General features: G+C 40.4%; 1 long non-coding RNA gene across 1 annotated transcript; it reads left to right on the top strand.

The window, feature by feature from the left end:
* Nucleotides 1-236: 236 nt before the first annotated feature.
* LOC129705488 (uncharacterized) lies at nt 237-8,279 on the top strand. Its single transcript, XR_008724912.1, has 3 exons — nt 237-273; nt 6,738-6,923; nt 7,787-8,279. It is a non-coding gene; the product is annotated as an uncharacterized LOC129705488 (long non-coding RNA).
* The last annotated feature ends 563 nt before the right edge of the window (nt 8,280-8,842 follow it).

Here is an 8,842-nt window from a genome sequence, read left to right as displayed (position 1 = left end):
GACTGTCATCGGGAAGATATAGGAGCCTGAAAATTGTAACATCCATGTCCAGGAACAGCTTCTTGCCTACAACATCAGGCTATTAAACACTGCAATGTTCTAATAATCTCTGCAGTACATAGACTTGGGGGCATTGGTTTTGACTTTTGCATTATTATTGTTTGTTTTTATGTTTTATGTGTATGTAAGTATGTATGTATATACTAAACTTATTTTCATTTATTATATTGTTTACAGAGTACAATGTTTACATATTCTGTTGTGCTGCTGCAGGTAAGAATTTCATTGTTCTGTTTGAGACATATGAGGTAAAACATGGTTACACAGAAAAGCTTGAAACTCAGCGGTTTGCAGCACATATGGAGCGAAGAAAATAGGCACGTTCGGGCCGAAACCCTTCTTGACTGATCTCTGGGTGGGGACTCCGGAAGGCTGGAGGGTGGGAGGAGACAGCAGGGGAGCTGAGGAAGGGGAGGAGACAGCAAGGACTAACAGAATTGGGAGAAGTCGATGTTCATGCCCCCGGGGTGCAGACTCCCCAAACGGAATATGAGGTGCTGTTCCTCCAATTTCCGGTGCTGCTCGCTGTGGATGGAGGAGACCCAGGACAGGTCAGAGGCGGAGTGGGAGGGGGGAGTTGAGCCCTGACCCCGGGAGGTCAGCTAGGTTATTGCGGACCGAGCGGAGGTGTTCGGCGCGAACGATCGCCCAACGCTTGGCACCGATATAGATCTGCTGACATCTAGATACGCAATAGATGAGGTTGGAAGAGATGCAGGTAAACCTCTGTCGCACCTGGAACGATTGCTTGGGTCCCTGAAAGGAGTTGAGGGGGGAGGTAAAGGGACAAGTGTTGCATCTGCTGCGGCCGCAAGGGAAAGTGCCCGGGGAGGGGGTGGACCGAGAGGGAAGGGAAGAATTGACAAGGGAGTTATGGAGGGAGCGGTCTTTGCGGAAGGCAGATATGGGGGGAGATGGGAAGATGTGGCCAGTAGTGGGGTCACGTTGGAGGTGGCGAAACTGACGGAGGATTATTTTTTGTATGTGATGGCTGGTGGGGTGAAAGGTGAGGACTAGGGGGACTCGGCCCTTGTTGCGAGTGCGGGGATGGGGAGAGAGAGCAGTGTTGCGGGGTATGGAATAAAACACTCTTGACTCTTGACTCAAGTTGGATTGTCAGAGCACAACGTGACAGAATGAACACGTATTAGTTTATCCTAATATCCTTGTGGGCTTGGAGGGACAGTCCTATCCCACAATGCCCCCTGAGCCCTACCCCACACCCGTCCCCGCATCACCAGCACTTCCTGTCATACCAGAGTCATTCCCATGACTCTCTGCAGCATCCTCTAGCTGTTGGGAGGCTGTCACTTAATGCTTCCCAGCATGTTCCCACAAATGCAAAGACATTTGAACTGTCTGTAAGGGGTTTGTACGTTCTCCCCGTGACCGCTTGGATTTCCCCCGGGTGCTCCGGTTTCCTCCCACACTCCAAAGGCGTACAGGTTTGTAGGTTAATTAGCTTTGGTAAAAATTGTAAACTATCCCTCGTGTGTAGGATAGTGTTAGTGTATGGAGATCACCAGCCGACATGGACTCGGTGGGCCGAATGGCCTGTTTCCTCGCCAATCTCTAAACCGACTTAAACATGAGAACTAGGGCTTCCAGCTGATGTAAATAAGTGGCACGTCTGCCTGATCTACACACTGTGTACTTTGTGCGCTGAATAAATAACCTGCCACATATTCTCGCAGTTGAATGCATCTCCTTATGTTTTCTGCATGTTGCCTGTAATGACCACAGTTAGAAAGATGGAATATCTGCATGCACACTACAGGAATTACAATCTATAAGACCTGCTACCTTGTGATTCATTCCCTATACTGCACTTTCATCCTCTTCTTGGGTAAAATTAACACTCCTGTAACTATCTGTGTCTTGATTTCTTTATTCAAAACAGTTCTGTGTACCCTAAAGAGTTAAATCAGTTTTAAATATATTCCGGCCAAATCAGGCTCAGTGGTGTGTTCAGCAGAGGCAACGTAAGCCCAGTCTGGGTGATTCAATGAAAACTTGACCTCATGTTCTGGCTCTTGCCTTGTACTGCTTTAGCAACAACAAAGGATGAGGCACGGCAGGGGGAGGGGAGTGCAGTGAGCACAGAACAGGGCAAAAAAACCTCTTGAAAGATGATTAACTCACTCCGCACAGAAATAATGCCAGCACTGGGATTCTAAGTGAAAGCTGCATTGAACACTGAAGCCACTTTGTCACTGAACAGCAAACCATGGCAGCAATGCTGACTCAGTGTGAAACATAGGTTCCCTTCACAGTAGCACAGGCTCCCAAGTCTGAAGAAGGGTCCCGTCCTGAAATATCACCTATCAATTTTTTTCCAGAGATGCGGCTTGGCGCACTGGGTTACTCTCGAACTTTGTGTCTTTTTCCCCCCCCAAGAAATAAGGTTCAGCAATGACAGAATGTATCACTGCCCTGTTCACTATTACTATCAGCAAAGTCTTCACTTCTCGCTGCCTAGCCCTGGACCATTAAATATAGTAAACCCACGGGACTCCATTTTAAGCTGAAAAGTGCTCGGATTTGGCTCATACTCTTTCGTCTGAAGGTCTTGACCCAAAAGTCGCCTATCCTTCGCTCCATAGATGCTGCCTCACCCGCTGAGTTTCTCCAGCTTTTTTATCTACCTAGGATTTGGCTCAGGTCAGTGGTGTTAATATTGAGAGGGAAGTGGTAATGTTTAAAATCCTGAGTCCCAGCCCAACGTATCTCAGCCAGCCTAATGCCAGGATAAGGGAAAGGAAACCAAAATCCAGTCAGAGAAGGCGGACTGGCCATTGAAAGCTGCTGCTTGTTGAGGAAGGCAGGCGTGAACAGCTTTGGGAAAGAGCTATGGTAAGTACCTTTACAGTGAGCTGTCCATCAGCTGCCGCCACATATGCACTGACAATGCATTTGACTAAATCTTCATGAAAGGCATCAAGTGATTGCACTGGAAAGATAGTTCTATGGCCTCCACACATGAAAATTGGCCATGGCCACTAGAATGAAGTTCTAAAACGGGCTGTGAGTTGAAGGAAATGTTGGAGGAGATACTCATGCACAAATGAACACGGTAGAGTTTCACATTTAGTGACCGCATCTTCCTCTGAACCAAAGTGGGTGGGTTGGCTGTCAACAAGATTTTCAAATCAAAACATAAGTAATAACCAAGTTGGCCAAGAATTTAGAATTAAGCACAAGAACAGGGCCTTCATCCTGCAATGTCCATGCCGAACAGAATGCCAAGATAAACTAATCTCGTCAGCCCACATATGATCCATATCCCCCCGTTCCCTGCATATCCATGTGCTTATCCATCAGCCTATGAAATGCCTCTTTCGTTTTTGCTCCATCATCAACACTGGAAGCGCATTCCAGGTCCCCACCACCCTGTGTGTAGAATATTTCTGCACACATTTCCTTTAAACTTTGGTCATCTCACTTTAAAGTTTGTCTTTGACATTTCCAATATGGGAATATGGTTCTGACTGTCGGCCTTATCCATGCCTCTCTTAATTGCATATACTTTATTTTTCGGCAAATAGGCCAAGAAAGTTTTAAACATGAAAAATGTGATTAGAGTAATAAAACCATTAAAATGCTGATAAGAATAAACTTTTTACTATCAAAACATTTTTGTTGTGGTAACAGTTAAACATCAAGACAATGATATCTATATAACTAAAAGTATCATCTTGACCACTTCCTGTCTGCGCTGTATATTGATTTTAGTAAAATCGCTACCATATATCGCTATGATTTTTTGGCCATCCTACTCACAGTCCTCCTTCGCCGAGGCAGCCCCGAGGATTTTTCCAATCGATTAAAAATAAAAATGTTATGAATGTTTAAAAAATCTTGTGATCAGCTGATTGGTCATCTTGCCTGTCAATCACCATGATGAAGGTAACATCCCTTCCGGTGGGGGGGGGGCAGGACTATAAAACCCTGGATGCCTGGACATGAGTCAGTCAATCTGGAAGATCACGAGGGAGAGACCACAACTCTGATTCTGCTGTGAGTCTACTGAACTGTGAGTCTAATCTTTATGTGATTTATGGGGTTATGTGCTTTTTGTGCTTTATGCGGTTAACCCTTCATGTGCTTGCAATATATGATTTGTTAGCCAGCAATGTGCTTGCAATGAATGATGATTTGTTAACCCTTAATGTGCTTGCAATAAATGATTTGTTAGCCAGTAATGTGCTTGCAATGAATGAACATTTGTTAACCCTTAATGTGTTTGCAATTAAATGATTTGTTAGCCAGCAATGTGCTTGCAATGAATGATGATTTGTTAACCCTTAATTTCATTGCAATAAATTATTTGGTAGCCCTTAATGAAATAAAATGAGTTGTTTGGCCTGTCCTGTGCTTGAAATTGAACTGGAAATGGAAATTAAATGAAATAAGTTGTTTGGCCTGCCCTGTGCTTTTGCTTTTGCTTTGCCTTTGCTTTGCTTTGCTTGAGCTCACCTGAAATGAAAGCAAATGGATTGTATTGTTGGCTGGCCCTGCCTGCCCTGTGCTTTTGCTTTGCCTTTGTCTTTGCTTTGCTTGACCTCACCTGAAATGAAAGCAAATGGATTGTATTGTTGGCTGGCCCCACCTGCCCTGTGCTTGACTTGACTTGACATTAAATGGATTGTTGGCCCTGCACTCACTGTACTTGACTTGACCCACAACACCCATGCTAGCGCTCCAGAACACCAGTATTGCCATGGGGGACCAGCCATCCCGTGTGAACTTGGGACCCGATGGGTCCCACTTAGTCTAGTTTCTTTATAATTGTGGACTAGTTAACTCCTGGACCCATTCTAGATTAGAACGGGTGTCAAAGATTATGGGGAGAAGGCATGGAAATGGGATGAGGCACAGATCAGCCATGATTGAATGGTGGAGTAGACTTGATGGGCAGAATGGCCTAATTCTACACCTATAATTTGTGAATGTGATAAATAGGATAAAAGAGGTGCAATCAAAGTAGGCAGGGGAGGATGAGCAAGATCTATTGTGTGCAGACAGACATGGAGAGCCATCCAGTATTTTTTATAACATTAAGTATAATTTAACTGTGTTTTAGTGACACAAGGAATGGCAGGTGCAGGTTTACAAAAATAACCCAAAGTTGTTGGTGTCAGAAGAAGGGTCCTGATCCAAAACATCACCTATCCATGTCCTCCAGAGATATGCCTGATCCACTGAGCCATCTAGCACTTTGTATTTGGTTTTAACTATAGTTTTGTGAACTATTAAAGTTGTACTGAGGCCGACACAAGAGGGACAAAGTAGTATGATTTAAGTACATACACAAGGTCACAAGTACCAGAGACTTGGAAAGGGTGGCTCATTTTCTGCCACAGTATTTACAGGATACGGTGAATTTTACAGTAGAGACATGTACCTTTGCCTCAGAATGCAACTGCAGTGGTGTTGTGAAAGATTTCCCAGTGATTTTTTTGACTGCTGAAGAAATGGTTAGCTCATATATAATAAATAATGGAGATGATAAAACTATCAAGACATTTTCAGGAAAGCAAAGAAAAGTCCTTGTAATCTAGGAGGATAAAAATGCTGATAGGATGAAAGGATATTAATTGCAGTGAACTTTAGTCATCCAGGCCTTTCATCTGAAGTAATAGTTTCGGGGAAATGATCTTGAATCAGTATCACAGAGTAAACTGAATCTATATGAGAGCAATTCCAGTAAACTGTTCAATAATGGATGAGCGCATTTATGAAAATTCTTTAACATGAAGGGATCAATAACAAAAGTTGGCTATGACTATACTCAATGTTTCAATAGTACTAGTGCCAATTCAGCCATTTACCTGGTTTTATATTGATTTATCCTTTTAACTGTAGTCAATAGAACATCACAATCCATACAAAACAATCATCACAACCGAAGATAGACACAAAAAGCTGGAGTAACTCAGCAGGACAGGCAGCATCTATGGAGAGAAGGAATGGGTGATGTTTCAGGTGGAGACCCTCCCGCTGAGTTCCTACAGCTTTTTGTGCCTATCTTCGGTTTGAACCAGCAACTGCAGTCCCTTCTTAAACAATGGTCAGCCCATTTGACTTGAATTGCACCTATAAAGTGAAAACATAATTTCCTACTTTAGCTTTTCAGATTGCTAAAACTTGCTATTGTTGTTTCTGGTCACAATGTATTTATATTGTTAGAATTCAGAGCTTTCAAAGTACTTATACATTACAATAGTTATAGTCTCTGTCTAACATTCTTAACATAATCAGTTTTAACAAACTTGTTCTGGTGGGAATATGAACATCAAAAGGCTATTAATAGGCCCAAAATGTACAAATTAACAATGAGCATCGATAATGAGGCAAAATAAATTAGCTCTTCCACTTCATTACAACTATGAGAAGATAGACACAAAATGCTGGAATAACTCAGCGCAACAAACAGCGGCTGAATAAAATGAATTCCTTCTATCCAGAGATGCTGCCTGTCCCGCAGAGTTAATCCTGCATTTTGTGTCTTTCTTTGGTGTAAACCAGCATCTGCAGTTCTTTCCTACACTAATCTATGAGAAACCACTTATCCACCATTCACACAACCTCATGTTCCCTACCATTGTCAATCTGGCATTCTGAGATGATTTTAAAAATGCTATTTATGGTTTTCCAAATGGATCGGCATCTTTTAGGGGTCAAGGAAAGAGCGTTCACGTCATGGCCCTGTTTCCATCAATCTTTCTACCACCACGCACAAGAAGCGCAAAAAGCGCAAGACGCCATTGTATGCAGATGTCGAGAAGTGTGTTCAGCTCTGGCTGAACAATTTCTAATCTAGTCATGTGGACAATAAGAAGAAGCATATTTTTAGTACAACGGTAAGTGTCAACATATATAAATGGTATATATAAATATTACAGATAGATAGATAGATATTAGATAGATATTAGATAGATAGATAGATATTAGATAGATAGATATAGATAGATAGATAGATATTAGATAGATAGATAGATATAGATAGATAGATAGATAGATAGATAGATAGATAGATAGATAGATAGATAGATAGATAGATAGATGGATAGATAGATAGATAGATAGATATAGATAGATAGATAGAGATAGATAGATAGATATTAGATAGATAGATATTAGATAGATAGATAGATAGATATTAGATTAGATAGATAGATAGATATTAGACAGATAGATAGATATTAGATAGATAGATAGATATTAGATAGATAGATAGATATTAGATAGATAGATAGATATTAGATAGATAGATAGATAGATATAGATAGATAGATAGATATTAGATAGATAGATATTATAGAGATATAGATATTAGATAGATATATTATAGAGATATAGATATAGATATAGATATAGATATAGATATATATATATATATGTAAATGGTTCATCTATATAAATGGAACATCTATATAAATGGCACTTCAGCAATCTCTTCCAATGATGAGTCACGCTGACTATCGTGCACAGTAGGTAATGTGTAGATCTCGAATTGACTAACTAACCAAGTGCAATTTCATTAGTTAATTGGTTGCAATGACTTTTTTTGTGGCTTCACATTTTAACGCCGACACTGTAAAATAAGGTGTTTTTTTCACTCTGAATTTGAATTAAAGAAATTAAGGTGGTTAAATTTAAATACTTTTTTACACCAGGGAGAATTGACAACAGAAAAACTAATTAGTTGATATAATTTCTCCAGATACCTTACAGAGAATGATTGTGTTTAAAAAAAACTGCAAGAGATATTTCAGTCTTGCCATCACTCCGAAAACGGCTTGAAAGTGTCCATGAATAATTAAAACAGGGTCGAGTAGGTCAAGAAAAACTGACTTAACTTCAAGAACATAATGCAGCTCAACATTTATTTTATGGTGAAGAGGTTGCTAAACAGCCTTGAGATGCTGTTTCTGTTTCTATGCCTGATCTCTACTCTAAACATTGAAACAACGTGTTTTTTTAACTCTTCTTTTTGCTATTGTCCCATATTTATTAAAGGGACATATACAGCAGGTGGGGCAATGTTTATTTTATAACAATAATGTAAACAAGACTTCTTAATCTGTATATTTATTTTACTAAAATTATTCTGGTGGTAGCTTTTTAATATATTTTATAATTATGCTTCACAGCTTCTACTTAATTTTATTGACCTGTAAATCACGAAACACTTCAGTTATATTGTAACTTGATTATTTTGTTATGATTTTATCTTATTGAATAAATTCATTCTTGTCTATGTTGCCATCTATTCTTCGTGTTATTATCCTTCCAGTTACCCCATGAAGCAAGATAATGTTAACCAAAACTGTGAATGACATTCTCTGTTGTGCTACTGTGGCTGATTTTCCCTTCCCAGTCTCCAGTGTCCACATGCACTCTGTCTTCATGATGACACTTCTGTGGGAAAGATAAACAGGCAGGGGCTCTTTTCTCGACAAGAAAGCTAAGGATGAGCTAATATTGAGCTTTAAACTTACGAATGTGATTAACATTGTAACCAAAGAGATGTTTCCTATTATAGGGAGTCCAAAATAAGACACTACGATTACAAGGCAGTCGCCAATAGATTCAGTCCGATATTCAGGAAAATGTTTTTTGGTCAGAGAGTGATGAGAATGTGGAACTTGTTGTACAGGCAGAGATAAAGATGAACATTGTAAGGTATTTAAGGAACCACTGGATAAGTACAGGAGAAATAAATGGAGCTGTTTCCACAAAGTTGCTCTCTGATCAATACTGTATGTTCCTTATTCCC

This window comes from Leucoraja erinacea, chromosome 17, assembly GCF_028641065.1.
Source record: "Leucoraja erinacea ecotype New England chromosome 17, Leri_hhj_1, whole genome shotgun sequence".
Taxonomy (NCBI): domain Eukaryota; kingdom Metazoa; phylum Chordata; class Chondrichthyes; order Rajiformes; family Rajidae; genus Leucoraja; species Leucoraja erinaceus.
Note: the sequence above shows the minus strand (reverse complement) of the source record. Positions and strands in the feature narration are given on the sequence as shown.